The sequence below is a fragment of the Tamandua tetradactyla genome, chromosome 20 (genome assembly GCF_023851605.1).
Source record: "Tamandua tetradactyla isolate mTamTet1 chromosome 20, mTamTet1.pri, whole genome shotgun sequence".
NCBI lineage: Eukaryota > Metazoa > Chordata > Mammalia > Pilosa > Myrmecophagidae > Tamandua > Tamandua tetradactyla.
The window spans coordinates 34,252,652-34,266,532 of NC_135346.1; the positions used below are offsets into that span (position 1 = coordinate 34,252,652).

At 36.6% G+C, this 13,881-nt stretch overlaps 1 pseudogene; it reads right to left on the reverse strand.

Moving 5' to 3' along the window:
* Nucleotides 1-3,282: 3,282 nt before the first annotated feature.
* LOC143664541 (large ribosomal subunit protein uL24 pseudogene) lies at nucleotides 3,283-3,721 on the reverse strand (annotated as a pseudogene).
* Nucleotides 3,722-13,881: the final 10,160 nt, after the last annotated feature.

Below are 13,881 nucleotides of genomic sequence, written 5' to 3' on the forward strand. Positions count from 1 at the left end.
AAGAGCAAATATATACGAATGCACATCCATAGAAATGAGCATTCATTTGTGGATTGTTGATTTTTCAATTGCAGTAGCAAAAATTTAAACCATATTTAGGAACCGACAAATCCATCATAAAAGCTAATCTTTCCTAATGCCCATTTTTATCCAAGTACAGTGCATAATTAAATGCTAGCACTGAGAAGCACTGTATTTAGAAAAGAACAAGGCAAGATCATCGACCACAGCTATTTATATTCTCCTCCAGCTCAAATATTTCAGACTGCACAGGCTTGCTACTGACATTGCTTATTTTTTAAACCCTTTTTAAAAAACACTCGAAATATCATATTTTTGAAGGATGTGGCAATTGGATCATTAGATCATATAATCATAAAGCTTAAAAATTGAAAGATGCTTAAAAATCTTTTAGTCTACCTTTCTGACACTATGTTTACCAATTATTTCGAAGATATATGCTCCAAGTCATTGAATGTCTTGTAGAAGCAAAACACTATGGTGCACATGCCAACACTATCCCATGGCAGTCAGTCATCAACAATTCCATGTCCAACCTGAACCAAGCAGAATCCTTTTCAACACAGTGGTCCAGGGAGCCACTTCAAATCAACTAGAATTAGCATGAAAATTGTAATCTATTACCATGCTTTGGTGGCTGAGCTAAATAGTACCCATAATAACCAATTTCCATAATAACCTGATGATAACACTTAACTTTCTTTCTCTGTTATAAAGTATTTAATCCAGATTTGTCTATCTCCACACTGTTTTTTTTTGTTTGTTTGTTTTGTTTTTAACATGGACAGGCACCGGGAATCCAACCCGGGTCCTCAGGCATAGCAGGCAAGCACTCTTACCTGCTGAGCCACCGTGGCCCGCCCTCCACACTGTTTTGTTGGCTGTTTCATGAAAAATCAGTGTGTCTCAATGAACATGTTAGTGAAATACCTTTCCTGGCCCTGGTCAGTGGAAGCTCACACAGTGCAAGTTTGTTTGATTGCTTGTTTTTTTTTTTTTTTTAATGAGATATAATTCACATAAGAAGCAATTCACCTTTTAAAGTACACAATTTAGTGGTATTAAATATCATCTCAAAATTGTGCAACATCAACCAAACTATCTAATTCCAGAACATTTTCATCACCCTAAAAAGAAACCACACATTCTTTAGCAGTAACTCCCTATTTCTCCTCCTCTGGAAGCGCTAATCAATTTTCTCTAGGGATTTGCCTATTCTTGACATTTCATATAAATGGACTTACATAATATCTGGCCTCTTGTGTCTAGGGTCTTTCATTTAACTTAATGTTTTCAAGGTTTATACATATTGTAGTAAATGTCAGTACATCATTTACTTTTTTATGTATGAATAATACTCCATTATATGGATATGCCATGGTATACCCTTACAATGGAATATTATTTTGTTTATATTCATTCAACAATTGAACATTTGACTTGTTTCCATTATTACACATAATGCTGCTGTGAACATGTATGTACAAATTTTGGGGTGGACATATGTTTTCAATTCTCTTAGGTATATGCCTAGGAGTGGAATTGCCAGATCAAACGGTAACTTTATATATAGCTTTTGAGGAGCTGCCAAACTGTTTTCCAAAGTGTCTAGACCATTTTACACTGCCGCCAGCAATGTATGAGGGTTTCAATTTCTCCACATCCTTGTCAACACTTGTTATACTCTGTCCTTTTGATTGTAGTCATCCTAGTGGGTATGAAATGGTATCTCATTGCAGATTTAATTTGCATTTCCCTAATGATAAATGATTTTAATAGTCTTTTCATGTGCTTACTGGCCATTTGCATACCTTCTTTGTAGATCTATCTATTCATATCCTTTGCCCATTTTAAATTGGGATATTTGTCTTTTTATTGCCAACATGTAAGAGTTCATTTTATCTTCTGATTACTAGATCCTTATCAGATAAATGATTTGCAACTGTTTTATTCCTTTCTATGGGTTGCCTTACTAAAAATCCGATTTATCTAGTTTTCCTCCTGTTGCTTGTGCTTTGGTTATAATATCTAAGAAACCATTGCCTAATAAGGTCACAAAGATTTACTCCTATGCTTTCACCTAAGAGTTTTATAGATTTAGCTCTTACACTTAGGATGTTAAATCATTTTGAAGTGAGCACTACTTTTGCTGCATCACATAAGTATTTTTTTGGGGGGGGGGGGGCATGGGCAGGCACCAGGAATTGAATTCAGGTCGCCGGCATGTCAGGCGAGAATTCTGCCACTGAGTCACCGCTGCACCACCCCCATTAGTTTTGATATATTGTGCTTTCATATTCATCCATCTCAAAAGTATTTTATGATTTCCCTTGTGATTTCATGTTTGGCACATTGGTTATTTAGGAGTGTTGGGTTAATTTCTACATACATGTGAATTTACACAATTTTATTCTGTTATTCATTTCAAATTGTATTTTATTGTGACCAGAGAACATATTTAATATGATTTCCATCATTTAAAATTTATTGAGAATTGTTTTGTAGACTAAGATTGGAGAAGGTTCTATGTGTACTTGAGAACAATGTAAATACTGCTGCTGTTGAGTGGACTGCTCTAGAAATACCTGGCTTCTCTTGTCATTCAAGTCTCCTAAGTCCTGTTCATCATCTGTCTGGTTGCTCTATCCACTAATGAAAACATGGCATTGAAGCTTCCAACTATTCTTGATGAATTGTTTATTCTTCCTTTAATAGTATCAGATTTTGCTGCACTTACTTTGGGTTCTGTTATTAGATGCATATAGTCTCTAATTGATAGATCTTCTTGATAGGTTGAACTTTTATCATTATTAAATGCCCATTTTTGTTTCTAGTAAAAGTTTTATCCTACAGTCTATTCGGTCTGATATTAGTGTACCCACTCCCATTCTTTTTGGTTACTATTTGCATGGTATATTTTTGCCATCCTTTTACTTTTGAATTTTTTTAAGTTATTTCCTTAATAGTGGCCTTGGGCATCACAATTAACATCAGCCTTAGTTTTCTAGGACTATTGTAACAAAGTGCCACCAACTGGGTGATTTAAACCTACAGAAATTTATTGTCTCACAGTTCTGGAGGCTAGAAACTCAAAATCATGGTGGTTGAAGTCTGTTGGGAAGAATTGCTACATGCCTCTTCTAGCTTCTAGTGTTCTGCTGGCAATCCATGGGGTTCCCTTCTCTGTCTCTTTGCCTTTGTCCAATTTACTTTTTTTTTTTATTTTAGCTGTTTTTAATGGAAGCTGTGCATAAGATTCTTTTATTCCTGCATCTTCTCAATGATTTCTTCCTTATATTTGCCCTTTTCCTTTCCTACTTGGCAAGATTTGGCTTTACATTCAAGGATTTTTTTGCGGTCTTTGTCCAGTTTTAGCCTAGTGATAACCACCCTGCTGGGGTGAATGCCCATATGGGCCATGGTGCAATTAACCTTTTTCCACTATACCCATTCAATGTAGATGACATATTTCTTCTTGTAAGCCTGGACTACTTTGCCAATTTGCTGACTTTTGTAGTGACCTCACACAACCTGAACTTCATCATCTTTTTGGACAGGCATGGATCGAACGTTATGTTTCTGTCTCCAGCTCCTTGGAAAGAGGGGAAGACATGCTTTTCCTGCAAATATGGGAAGGTACATTGAAATGCCTTTTACAGTGCTTGCTTCAATGAGAAGTCACAAAAGGATCGGACTTCATTTTGGCTTCACTTTTGTGCTTGGGCAATGGCCACAAAAGATAAAAATTCAATTTACTTTTTTTATAAGGGCAATATCTTTATAATAAGGGCTCACCGTACTACAGCATGACTTCATTTTTGCTTGCCTAATTCCATCTGTGAGGAGCATGTTTCTAACTAAAATCACATTCTGAGGTACTGGAGATTAAGACTTTAACGTGTATTTTGGGGGGATACATTAATCCATAATAACATCTTAATTTTTAACACTAATTAAATGACTACCAATTAATTTCAACAGTATATACACACTTTTCCCTTATATAGCTCTATTTTCTCACTCCTCTTTTATGCTGTTACCATCATGAACATTTCATTTTTATACATTGTATTATACCCACTAACACAGATTTATAATCATTGTTGTATACAGTCATCTCTTAAATCATACAGGAGAAGAAAAGAATTGCAAACAAAATGTCCATTCATGTAGCCTTTTATATTTGCCAACCGGTTATAATTACCAGAGCATTTTATTTCCTCATGTGGATTTGAGTTACTATTTCTCTTCATTTCAGCTGGAAGATCTTCCTTTAATATTTCTTGCAAGGCAGATCTACTAACAATGAGTTCTCTGTTTCTGTTTATCTGGTAATGTCTTAATTTTGCCCTCATTTTCGAAGGATAGTTTTGCTAGATATATAAATTCTCAGTTGACAGTCCTTTCTCTTTCAGCACTTTGAATAAGTGATCCTACTGCCTCTATCCCATAGTTTCTAATGAGAAATCAGCTGTTATTCTTATTGAAGATCGCTTGTATGTGACAAGTCACCTTCCTCTTCCTTCTTTCAGCATTCTCTTCACTTCTGGCTTCAATTTTTTTTTATTTGAGCATTTGTGGCCTTGGATGTATAAAAACCAGGATTCCCATACAGCACCCTACCACTAGTGGAACATTTGTTACAACTGATGATAGAACTTTTTTATAATTGTACTTTTTTAACAGTAGTTACCTTTGCTACAGTTTATGAATGATTTTTTAAAAATAACTATTAAGCATTGTCCATAGTTTGTATTAGGTGCATTTTTCCCTATATACCGTCCTATTATTAACAACTTGTATTGGTGTCATACATTTGTTATAATTCATGAAAGAACATTCTTAAACTTGTGCTATTGACTATAGTCCATCATCTATAATAGGGTTCATTGAGTTATTCAGTTCTATGTTTTATCTTTTAATTTTTGTTCAACTAACATATAAGACAATTTTTTCCCTTTTACCAACATACACCTATATAATTCAGTGCTGTTAATAACACTCACACTATTTTGTTACCATAACCACTATCCTTTCCCAAATCTTCACAATAAACCTAAATAGAAATTAAGCATCAACTCCCTATTCTCTGACCCCAGTCTAACCCCTAGTGACCTGGTGACCTATATTCTAGATTCCAAATCTCAGTTTACCTGTTATAATTAGACCTTATCAGTGATATACTATATTTGTACTTTTGTGTCTGGCTTATTTCACTCAGCATAATGTACGCAAGTTTCATCCATTATGTCATATGCATCAGGACTTCATTCCTTTTTATGGCTGAATATTGCATGTATATACTACATTTTGTTTATCATTCATCAGCTTATGGACATTTGGGTTGCCTCCATCTTTTAGCAATTGTGAATAATGTCACAATGAACATTGTGTACAAATATATATGAAGTCCCTACTTTCAACTCTTTAGGGTATATACCTGGTAGCATGACTGACAGATCATATGACTTCCTGATGAACTGTCAGCCATGTGGCTGCACCATTATACATTCCCACTAGCAATGAATAAGTGTTCTTATTTTTCTCTCCAACACTGTAGCTTGCAGTTTACTGCTTGTGCTGGTTTGAAACTGTTATGTACCCCAGAAAAGCCATTGTTCTTCTAATCTATTCTTGTGGGTGCAGACGTATTGGGGATGGAACATCTCTATTAGTTTGTTTTCATGGAGATGTGACCCACCCAATTCAAGGTGGGTCTTAATCCTTTACTGGAGTACTCTATGAAGAGAATAAAAAACAGAAACATAAAGAGAGCTCAGAGCTGATACAGAGAGAAGAGCTATAAAAGCAAGTGGAGAAAACACAGATGCTTGGAGACAGAAAATGCCCCAGGAGATGCTTAACTAAGAGATGAAATCCAGAGTTTGCCACAGAGGAGCTAAGAGGGACCCACAGATGTTTGTAGAAAGGGAAATGCTCCAGGAGGAGGCAGAAGGACCCACAAGAGCTGAGAGTGCCATTTTGAAAACCAACCCAGGACAGAAGGGCCAGCAGATATTGCCGTGTGCCTTCCCATGTGATAGAGAAACCCCGATGTGATTGGCCTTTCTTGAGTGTAGATATCCTGTTGTTGATGTCTGAATTTGGACATTTTCATGGCCTTAGAACTGTAAATTTGTAACTAATAAATCCCCCTTTTAAAAGCAAATCTATTTCTGGTGTGTAGCATTCTGGCAGCATTAGCAAACTTAACTACTGTTTTTTTATGTGTATGTTTTTATAATAGCAGCCATTCTAGTGGGTGTGAAATAATAATATCACATTATGGTTTTGATTTACATTTTCCTAATAGCTACTAATGTGGAGCATCTTTTCATATGTTTTTAACCATTTGTATAACCTCTTTGGAGAAATGTTTGTTTAAGCCTTTTGTCCATTTTTAAATTAGGTTATCTTTTTATTGTTGCATTGTAGGATTTCTTTATATTTTCTGGATATTAAACCCTTATTGGATTTGTGATTTCCAAATATGTACTCCCATTGAGTAGGCTGCCTTTTCCCTTTCATGACAAAGTCTTTTGAGAGTCAAAAATTTTTAATTTTGAGGAGTCCCATTTATATATTTTTTCTTTTGTTGCTTGTGCTTTGGGAGTAAAGTCTAAGAATCCATTGTCAAACAAAAGATCCTGAAAATGCTTTCCTACATTTTCTTCTATGAGTTCTGTGATCCTGACTCTATATTTAGGTCTTTGGTTCATTTTGAGTTAATTTTTGTATATGGTATGAGATAGGGGGTCCTCTTTCAGTCTTTTGCATATGGATATCCAGTTCTTCCAGCACCATTTGTTAAAGAGACTATTTCTTCCCAATTGAGTGTACACTGCAGTCTTGTTAAAAGTCAATCAGCCATAGATGTGAGGGTCTTTTTCTGAACTCTCATTTCTATTCCATTAGTCAAAACTACCTATCCTTGCACTAGTAATATGTTGTTTTGGTCACTTTACCTTTGTAATTTGTTTTAAAGCCAGGAAGTGTGAGGCCTCTAACTCCACCCTTTTTCCCTCAAGATGTCTTTGGGGCCTCTTACCCTTCCAAATATCATTCCTACAGAGTAGACTCTTAGAATTTTTATTGGGATTGTGCTGAATCTGTAAATAATTTTTAGCAGAATTGACATCTTAACCATGTTTAGTCTTCCAATCCATGAACATGGAATATCCTTCCATTTATTTTGGTCTTCTCTGATCTCTTTTAGCAATGTTTTTTAGTTTTCTGTGTTCAGGTCCTTTACATTCCTGGTTAAATTTCTTCCTACACAGTTGATGCTTTTCATTACTATTGTAAATGGAATTTTTTCTTGATTTCTTCCACAGATTGCTCATTACTAGAATATAGAAACACTGATGATATTTACATGTTGATCATGTGCCCTTTTAGGAATTCATTTATCAGCTGTACTACCTTTGTTGTAGATTTTTGGACTTTCTATATACAGTATCACGTCATCAGCAAATGGTAAAAGTATTAGTTATTCCTTTCCAAATTGGATGTCTTTTATTTCTTTTGTTTGCTTGACTGCTCTGGCTAGGACTTCCATTACAATGCTGAATAACAGTGGTGACAGTGGGCATCCTTGTTTTGTTCCAGATCTTAGAGGTGAAGTTTTCAGTCTTTCACCATTGAGTATGATGCCAGTTCTGGGTTTTTCACATACACTTTTATCATGTTGAGGATGTTTCCTTCTATTCCTATATTTCTAAGTGCTTTTATTAAGAAATGGTGCTGTGTTTTACAAATACTTTTTCTGCATCAATTGAGATGATCATGCTGTTTTTTCCCTTTGTTGTGTTAATGTTGTATATTTTATTAATTTTCTTACCTTGTACTACCCTTGTATACCTGAGGTAAAACCCTCTTGATCATGCTGTATAATTGTTTAATGTGTGGTTGGATTCAATTTGCAAGTATTTTGCTAAGGATTTTTGCATCTATATTCATTTGAGAAAATCTATTTTCAGTTTGAGTGTATCCGTTTATGGCTTTGGGATTAGACTGATGTCGGCCTTCTAGAATGAGTTAAATAGTGTTCCAATCTTTTCTATTTTTTCCAGGATTTTTTAGCAGGATTGATATTAATTCTTCTTGGAAGATTGGTAGAATTCATTCGTGGTGCCAGCTGGTCCTGGACTATACTTTGTTGGGACATTTTTGATGATGATTTAATCTCTTGAAATCAGTCAGTTGAAGTACTCTATTTCTTCTAGAGTCAGTGTTGGTTGTTTGTATGTGCTTCTGAGAATTTGTCAATTTCATCTATGTTGCATAATTTGTTGGCATACAGTTGTTCATAGTATTCTCTCATGATACTTTTTATTTCTGTGATGTCACTAGTAATTACCCCCCATTTCTGTTTCTATTTATTTATGTCTTTTCTATTATTTAGTTTCTCTATCTAGATAGCTGTTCGTCAATTTTATTGATCTTCTTAAAGAATCATCTTTTGGTTTTGTTAATTCTATGTATGGTTTTCTAATTCTAATTTCATTTATTTCTGCTCCAATCTTTTTAATTTTCTTTCCTTCTGTTTGCCTCGGGAATAGTTTGCTGTTCTTTTTCTAGTTTCTCCAGGTAGACAGTTGGGTAGTTATTTTAGCTTTCCTTTCTTAGCGTGAGTGTTTAGGGCTATAAATTTCTCCCTTACTAATGCCTTTGCTGCATCCCTTAAGTTTTGATATGTTATGCTCTCATTTTCATTACTCTCAAGATATTTACTTTTTCCCCTTGCAATTTCTTTCTTGACCCACTAATTGTTTAAAAGCATGTTATTTAACTTCCATATATTTGTGGATTTTCCAGTTCTTTGCCTATTATTTATTTATACCTTTATTCCATTATGGTCAGAAAAGATGCTATGCATAATTTCAATCTTTTAAATTTTTTGAAACTTGTTTTTTGGTTCAATATGCAGTTTACCATGGAGAATGATCCATGTGTATTTGAGAAGAATGTACATCCTGCTGCTTGGGGATGCAATTTTATGTATGTATCTGTTAGGTATAGTTCATTTATCATATTACTTAATTTATTTTTATTCTTATTGATCTTCTGTCTAGATGTTTGTCATGGTCAGGTTCATGTGTCAACTTGGCCAGGTGGTGGTACCTGTTTGTCTGGTAGGGAAAGTGCTGGTCTGTCTGTTGCGATGAAGAAATTTCATAGAATTAAATCATGATGACATCGGCTGCATCCACACCTGATTCCACTTGTAATCAGCCAAGGGGTGTGTCTTCTGCCATGAGTGATGCTTAATCTAATCACTGGAAGCCTTTTAAGGAGGATTCAGAAGAGACAGGCTCTCTTCCTGCTTCGGCCAGTGAGCCTCTCCTGTGGAGTTCATCCAGACCTTCCATCAGAATTGTCAGCTTCAGAGCCTGCCATGCAGATTTTGGACTCTGCATTCCCATGGTTATGTGAGACAGTTTTATAAATTTTATATTTGCGAGTGTTTCCTGTTCATTCTGTTTTTCTAGAGAACCCTAACTAATACAACTTGGTACCAGGAGTGGAGTTCACACCCATGCGGACACATGGTACCTGAGAAGTGGGTTGCTGCTGCGGTTTGCAAATACCAAATATGTTGGAATGGCTTTTTAAGTGGATAAGGGGAAGGTTTTGGAGGAGTTGTGAGAAGCTTGATAGGGAAGGCCTAGAATGCTTTGAAGAGACAGTTGGTAGAAATGTGGACTCTGAAGCTACCTGTGACAAAGCTTTAGTCAGGGATGAGGCATGTGTTATTGTAGACTGGAAAGAAAGCAATCCCTGTTTAAAAATGGCAGATAATCTGGTAAAGTTGACCAGTGACTTTTTCTGTAAGGCAGATTTTAAAAGCTATGAACCTGGATATTTAGGAGAAGAGATTTCCAAATTAAATGTGGAAAGTGTAGCCTGATTTCTCCTCACAGCTTATAGTGAAATGTGACAGGAAAGAGATAAACTAAGAACTGAACTCTTGGATGCAAACAAACCAAAAATTGAAGTTCTAGAAAATTCTGGGCCTCCAGGAGGGGAGACCCCCAAGGAATGGTGCTCCATGTGAAGATTTGTCTAAATGTGGAACCAGCCGGCCATTTCAGAGAAAGCCAAGAACATGGAGCTATCCAGGAAGGGTTTGTGGAAACTCATTATGATTGATGGGCATGATCCAAGGCTACTGCATAGAAAGCCAATAAGAGTGCTGTGGGACCTGTATAAACAGAGCCGCTGCCAGTCTGGACTGGGGGGGGGGGGTTCAGAGAAGGGACACTGTGAAGGTAAAATAACTTCAGAGGCAAAGCCATGGAGGTTGAAGTCTCAAGTCAAGAAGCCTCAGGCCAGGAGACTGCACCCACCCAAGCCCATGGAGAGGGTGAGTTTGCCCCAAAGGCAGAGGATGGGCCTTCCACCTTATGTCAGTGGAAGAGTCATGCCGCCTCAGGCCTTGGAGAGGGTGAAGCACATTCTTTGGGGTTTGGGAAGAGCCTGGCTGCCACCACATGGAAGGGTTGAGCATGTACCCCAGAGATGGCAGAGAGCCCAGGTGCAGCCTCGATGCTTGGAGAGGGTGGAGCCAAGAAAAAGATGGTCTCCCCAATGTCCCCCAAGGTTACATTTGGAGAGAGGCAGGCCTCTGGTAGGCCCTTGGAAAGGGTGGGGCTGCCTCTTTAAGAAGCCCCAGAGCTAAATGACTCTCAGACTTTGAAATCTAATGGATTTTGCCCTTCAGGTTTTCGAAACTGCTTGGGTCCTGTGACCCCTGTGTGCCCTCCTCCCTATGGAAATGGGTATATGTATCCTATGAATGCTCCCCCTTTGTATGTTGGCAGAAAATAATTTGAGTTTTTATAGGTCCAAAGCCAGAGGAGAACTTTGCCTTAGAACAGACCATGCCTGTAACTAACTTTGATAGGAGTTTGTACTGTTTCTAACTTCATTTCATTTGTATTGCTACTGAAATGGTTTAAGGATTTATGATATTGTTACAAAATTAATGTATTTTGTATATGGGGAAAACATGTCTTTTGTAGGGTCCAGAGGGTGGAATGTGCTGGTTTAAAAGGATGTTTGGACCCTAGAAAAGCCATGTTTTAATCAAAATCCCATTTTGTAAAGACAGAATAATCCCTTTTTAATACTGTATGTTTGAAACTATAATCAGATCATCTCCCTGGAGATGTGATTTAATCAAGAGTGGTTTTTAAGCTGGCAGCATGTCTCCACCCATTTGAGTGGGTCTTGAGAAGTTTCTGGAGTCTTATAAAAGAGGGAACATTTTGGAGAATGAAGGAGATTCATAGAGAGCAGAGCAGAACGACATAGCCACAAGAAGCAGAGTCCACCAGCCAGCGACCTTTGGAGATGAAGAAGGAAAATGTCTTCTAGGGAATTTCATGAAACAGGAATCCAAGAGAAGAAGCTAGCAGATGATGCCGTGTTCACCATGTGTCCTTCCAGATGAGAGAGGAACCCTGACCGTGTTCACCATGTGCCTTTCCAGATGAGATACTCTGACTGTGTTCACCATGAGCCCTTCCACTTGAGAGAGAAACCCTGAACTTCTTCGGCCTTCTTGAACCAAGGTATCTTTCCCTGGGTGCCTTAGATTGGACATTTCTATAGACTTGTATTAATTGGAACATTTTCTCAGCTTTAGAACTGTAAACTAGTAACTTATTAAATTCCCCTTTTTAAAAGCCATCCCATTTCTGGTATATTGCATTCCAGCAGCTAGCAAACTAGAACAATGTCCTATCCATTGATGAGAGTAGTGTATTGAAATCTCCAATAGAGGTGTCTATTTCTTCCTTCAGTTTTGCCAGTTATTGCCTCATGCATTTTGGGGCAGGTGCATAAATATTTATTATTGTTATTTCTTCTTGCTGGATTGCCCCTTTTAATATAGTGTCTTTGTCTCATAACAGTTTTTGACTTAAAGTCTATTTTGTCTAGTATTAGTATCGCTTATATATATATATATGTATATATATTAGCAACTATATATATAGTCATTTGCATGGAATACCTTTTTCCAACCTTTTGCTTTCAACCTACTTGTATCTTTGGGTCTCAGTGAGTCTTTTTTTTTGGGGGGGGGGGGGGGGGTGCGGTGCATGGTTCAGGAATCAAACCAGGCATCCTGCATGGAAGGTGAGCATTCTACCACTGAACCACCCATGAACTCTTCAGATGAGTCTTTTGTGAACAAAAATATACTTGGATAATGCTTTTTTATCCATTCTGCCAAATCTATATCTTTTGAGTGGGGAGTTTAACCTATTAACATCCATCATTATTATTATTTCAAAGGCAATACTTCAGCCATATTGTCTTTTGGTTTTTAATATGTCATATCTTTTTATTGTCTCTCTTTTCCTTATTGCAAGCTCCTTTCTTGTATAGTTGATCTTTTATGATGTAACTGACTGATCCTTTTCTCATTTTTGTTTCTGTATATATATTTTTTCTTTTGGCACAGGTAGTCTCCAGGAATCAAACCCGGGTCTCCAGTATGGGAGGCGAGATTTCTACCACTGAGCCACTATGGCCCGCTTATGTTTCTGTATATTTTTAAATATCTTTCTTTGTGGTTACCCTGGGGTTTATATTATACAACCTACATCTGTTACCTACTAATATGAAAATATACAAACTTAGCTTCAATAGCATACACATTCTCCATGTCTTCATTTCTTCACATTACCACGAGCCATTCTGTCCTCTCTTTTCCTTTCAATCTGAAGAACTCCTTTAGTAATTCTTGTAGGAAAACTGTCTTGTTGATGAACTTTCTTAGTTTCTGTTTATCTGTGAATATTTTAAACTTTCCCTCGTTTTTGAAGGACAGTTTTGCTGGATATAGAATTTTGGACTGGCAGTTTTTCTCTTTTGGTCCTTTAAATACCATACCGCTACCATCTTACCTGTATGGTTTCTGATGACAAATCAGCACTATTATTGAGTATGTTTCAAATACAATGAATCATTTTTATTTTGCTGCTTTCCAAATTCTCTCTTTACCTTTGGCATTTGACATTCTGATTAGTATATGTTTCAGAGAAGAACACTAGGGTTTATTTTGTTTGGAGTATGTTGTATTCTGTGACGTGTCTATTTACGTCTTTCATGAGTGGTAGGAAATTTTGTTGGAGAGGGTCTATTCAAATTTATTCTGTTTGCAATATGTTGCATTTCTTGGATATGCATATTTATGTCTTTTATAAAGTTGGAGAAATTTCAGCCATTAATTCCCCCACATATTCTTTCTGTCTCTTTTTACTTCTCTTCTCCTTCTGGGATACCTATGACACAAATGTTTGTGCTCTTTGTGCTGTTATTCAGATCCCTGAAACCCTGCTCATTTTTTTTCCATTCTTTTCTCTATTTGTTCTATGTATAAAATTTTGATTATATTGTCTTCTAGCTTGCTGATTCCTTCTTCTGTCTGTTCAACTCTGATGTTGTGTGCCTCTAATATATTTTTAAATTCTTGTATTGTGCATTTCATTCCCATAATTTCTGTTTTGCTTCTTTTTATACTTTCCAATTATTCTTCATGCTCACCCAGTGTCTTCTTAATATCCTTTATCCCTGTATGCATTTTTTCTTTTATCACCTTGAATTGATTTAGGAGGTTTGTTTGAACTTCTTTGATTACTTGTTCTAAATTGTGTGTCTCCTCTGAAGTTTTCATTTGTCCCCTTGACCGAGTCATATCTTCCTGTTTTTTGGTATGGTTGGTAATTTTTTGTTGATGTCCAGCATCTGATTATCTTCACAAGTTAACTCTGAAGGTCAGTTTCTTCCTCTTGTCTAGGGTTTTATTGTTGATTGGTTTTGTGTTAAAGCTCTGCTTTGACTCTTGGT